The sequence below is a fragment of the Lissotriton vulgaris genome, unplaced genomic scaffold (genome assembly GCF_964263255.1).
Source record: "Lissotriton vulgaris unplaced genomic scaffold, aLisVul1.2 SCAFFOLD_1085, whole genome shotgun sequence".
Lineage (NCBI taxonomy): Eukaryota > Metazoa > Chordata > Amphibia > Caudata > Salamandridae > Lissotriton > Lissotriton vulgaris.
The window spans coordinates 122,230-126,756 of record NW_028246549.1 but is presented as its reverse complement, the minus strand read 5'-3'; positions in this window follow the sequence as shown (position 1 = coordinate 126,756).

Sequence of the window (4,527 nt, the reverse complement as noted above, 5' to 3'; positions counted from 1 at the left end):
AGGAGCCATGACAAAGTGTTTGGCAAACTATCACTTCAGGTCCCTGAGTCAGAGAAGCGGAAAATGTAGCTCGGGATACAATCCAAAGTGAACGCAGTGGTGGTCACCCACCGTACAATGGAAGACCTGCGCAAACTGTGGTATGACGTGCATAGCCGTGCAAAGGAGAGGGTTGCTGACAGGCTTTCGGAGGCAAAGCAGACTGGAGGGGGACCTGCAACACTGCCTGGGAATACACCCCTGGAGGACCTAGTGGAGTCCACACTCCAATCTGAAGCTGTAGTCGGAGTGATGGAGTTGGACACCTCTGCACCGGCCTATACAGGGTAAGATGCATGCAAATGTCAATTTAATACAGAATAGAAAATTAGAAACATCACGTCAGATCAGGTCCAGTGTGCAGAATACTACTCCAGTCCACATATTACTTGCTACACCCAAATGCATTATGGGAGGAACAGGCAGGGAAGGGAACTTGATAGGAAAACAGCATTGTTGCCCACAAGTACAACAACGGCGCAAAACATATAGGGACTGTGTGTCCGTTAGTAATTTAATGGAACTCAAAAATGCAGTATGTGAGACATACATATTTACAATTTAACTGAAAATTGCACTGTTTAAAATCACAGATGCAGCTGCACAGGAGTCAGAGGGAAGTTAAGCAGGAGAGACACAGGAGACTCCGGCTGAGGCAGATGTGGAGACACTTGTGGTCCCACAAACCACAAACTCTGCACCCACTGGACGCAGGTCCACAGTCCTACCACTACCTGCCATGGAAGTTGAGGAAGAGAGCGGACAGGATCCCCAAACATCCCAGCCTGGACAAACACCCGCAAAAATACCACAGTCACATGTCCGGTGCAGCAATAATCGAACCCGGAGGCGCAGGACAAGAGCACAGATGACAACACCAGAGGATGAAAGTCTAAATGTCTGAGGTGGGCTGGAGAGCCAAATGCTGAGGGTGCAGCACCTGCAAGCAAAGATCATGAGATTAATACAGGCACAACTTTGCATTATGTCTAACAACATGGCAGACATGAGGGACTGCTTGAAAGAGCTGACTACAGCAGTGGTAAAGGGCATAGACAGTCCAATGAGGCCATACAGGAGCTATGCAGGGTGTTGCCGGAGGACCAGGTATGCCAAAGAAAAAAGTATCGCCAATTCTTAGGGCGCCTAGATGGCTACACAAGATCCATCAACTGGCTGAGCACCAACACAGCTCTGATGTCCCATTGTTCTGTGACCATGCAGGTCAAAATGAGCCATTGCTGTGGGGATGTGGCCAGGGGACTCGTCCATGTCACTAATGCAGTAGCTAGTAACAAAAGGGGGTGAGGCTCGAATCAGCAAGGCTAAGCCCAATAAAGGTAAACAACAAGAGAAAAATGCCAGTGCTGATATCTTCTTTTAGACCAAAAATTTCCCGGAATGCAAAGACAACTGTACAATGCAACCAAATGCTATTTAATAGCTGTTTATTTAAACAATTGTTCTCTAGAAAATCATTTGGAATTCAGACCAAGATCACAATTAGATTATAAACCAACAATAGGAGTGGACACTAAACATTGACAAGAATCACACGTAACTTCATTCAACACTAATCAAGCATTTCACAATCATACCTCACACATACATACAAACAAACAAGTACTCACTCAAGTGGGGAATAAATGCACCAAAGGAGGAGTAATGAGTATGCCAACAACAATATCTACATCCAAAAATGATTTAAAATACACCGTATTCAATTCAATTCAACAGTAAGATACATTCAAAAGAAACTGTTAACAACAATGTCAGGTGTATAGTTGCCACACAGGAAATTGCAAAAAAATGTATTAGCAAAAACAGGCAACTTGGCAGACCCGATGGTCTACGCGTTTCGAATCCCTTCAACTTGAGGGATTCTCCTCAGGACCAACAAAAGCCTGTAGAAGTTATAAGTGAAAAATATTTTTTAACTCTTCAGGAATCAAAAAACTGAAAGCACTACTACACCAGAAAAAAACTGCAGCTTACCAGTGTGGAATGGTAGAATGTCATCTATTTTATGCCAACATATATAGTCCTCCTGTATACACTTTGAAGGGAAAAAGGAATTGAAAAAGAAAAAGAAAAAGAAAAAAGGAACCATGAGTGTACCCACTAGACAAAAGTTATAAATGTTTAGTACCTGAAAGACTGAGGGGTCGCTTACCCACTGAAAATGCAACCCGAATATTAATTCCACCAAGTATTAAAGGGACTGGTTTATTGGCGTGAAAAGCCCACAGCAGCCCACACAGGTTTAGTGGATGCCTGAAAATGAATAAAATAGAAACCAAGAATGAGCACCAAGCTCTGGTGTAAATGGAAGCGGTTGAATATCTACTCTCACCATGCCTACTTAGCTTACCTCAAATAGCAAAGAGGCGCTCGGTAAAGAAGCTTGTGTTCTTTTCTTACACAGAGGGAAAAGAATACTTTGATGCCATGCTAGCTGGATAATCAATATTGGAGCCAGGTCATTCTGAAAAAATGGAGGAATAGGGAAATTAGTCATGGTACCTAGATGGTGGTATTTTTATTTAAAAAAAAACTACTATGGTATCAAACCTGCAATTCTTACCGGTAGTAACGAGTGGTGCCGGGAAGAGGTGTAGCGGGGTAAGTCGGCAACGACGCCAACAAACGTCAATATTGGTCGCATTGGCATTTCCGGGGGTGATGGGTAATGTAGTTTTCCTGGCGCGTGCGCAGATCTATTCGGAGTGTCCCTTGCGAAGCGGGATACTCGGACGGGCTATTAATACAAAACGATTGAAATGAATCATGGAAAGTTATTTTTCTAAGTGAAACTATTGGGTAGAAAGCATGAAAAAAATGGATGAAAAAAACAAAATTTGGAAAGTAATGTCTTCTTGAGTAAAACGGCAGCTCCATCACGGACCTGACAGGGGTATGTCGGGAAATGTACCCGGACACACAGACGAAAGTGTATAATAACTCATAACAACAAGTGAATTTAACACATGAGGTTAGCAGGTTGTCCTCTGCTATTTAATTTAGAAAGTGTCAAGGTAAAATGAATCATGCATAAACATGGGTTGGAAAAAGTCATAATAAAGAATGGTATAAAGGAGCCAGAGGCCATACCAAAGGGTCAGTCCTGTGAAAGGTGTTATTCGGTTGACAAGTAAGGGGTTGCCAGAATGTCATCAGTAACACTTAATATAAGTGCGTTGAATGGACCAAAACAGGGTGCAAGAAGTGACTAATTAGGAATTACAATTTATAGATTTTCGACATCTCATTGAGATCGGACACAGCCGTGTAAGATTTAACAATTAAATGGGCCTCTCTTTGGGATAATTTTAACTCCAAATCGCCGCCTCAAGGGTCACGTTTGAACTTTGATAGAACTGTCCATTTGAGGTCATTTACCAAATGATTATTTCTAGTCCAATGATTAACTAGTGGTGCAGTTTCGACCTTGTTCTTAATTCGCGATTTATGTTGTGAAATTCTTTGGCGCACTACCTGGTTGGTTTTACCAATGTATAGTTGTCCACACGGGCATGTGACTCCATAAATCACATATTTTGTTTTACAGTTACTGAAGGTTTGGTGTTTCCAAAAGATACCTTTGTGTTTAAATACTGAGCCTTCTATTGTGAGATCGCAACAAACGCATGTCCCACATTTATGGTGTCCAATGATGGGAGCCAGACCCATAAGTTGTCTTAATGATGGTTGGGGATCTCTTGGAACAGCAGCTCATACAATATGATTGGAAATGCTACTTTCCTTTTTGAAAGCAAATAACGTCGGTGACATCAAACTGTCTTCCAGATTCTTTACTAAATGCCAATTTTGTCCAATGATTTTTTTCAGTTTGTTTGAATGTGGACAAAATGTAGTGACACAGACTTGTCTTTGTATCTGTGGTTTGATTGTCCTTTCCAACAGACAATCCCTCGGTGTCCATCTAGCACGTTTCTTAGAATTTTTTACCAGTTTTTTAGGGTATCTAAGCTCACGCAATTTGGTTACTAACTTGTCAGCATGTAGATTATAATCCTCATTGTAAAAACAGTTCCTACGGATTCGTAGAAACTGGCCGTACGGTAGATTTTCACGTAGGCGTCTTGTGTGATTGCTGGTGAATAAAACGGCCTTGTTTGTATCCGTAGGTTTGGTATATAGTGCTGTTACCAACCTTCCCTCTGCAGGGTATACCTCAACGTCCAAAAAAAGGTATATTACATGCCGATCGTGAAATGCTAAACTTGATACCCATTGTTCGTGCGTTTAGCCAATTGTGAAAAAGTGCTAGTTGTTCCTCACCGCCTGTCCATACCATAAAGACATCGTCTATAAAACGTAGCCACGTTCTAATATATTTGGAAAATGAATTATTATTGTGGACAAAAGTGTCTTCATATAATGACATAAACAGTACAGCCAACTCTGGAGCGAATGAACAACCCATTGCAACTCCTTTAATTTGGAAAAAAAATTCCTTTCCTAATG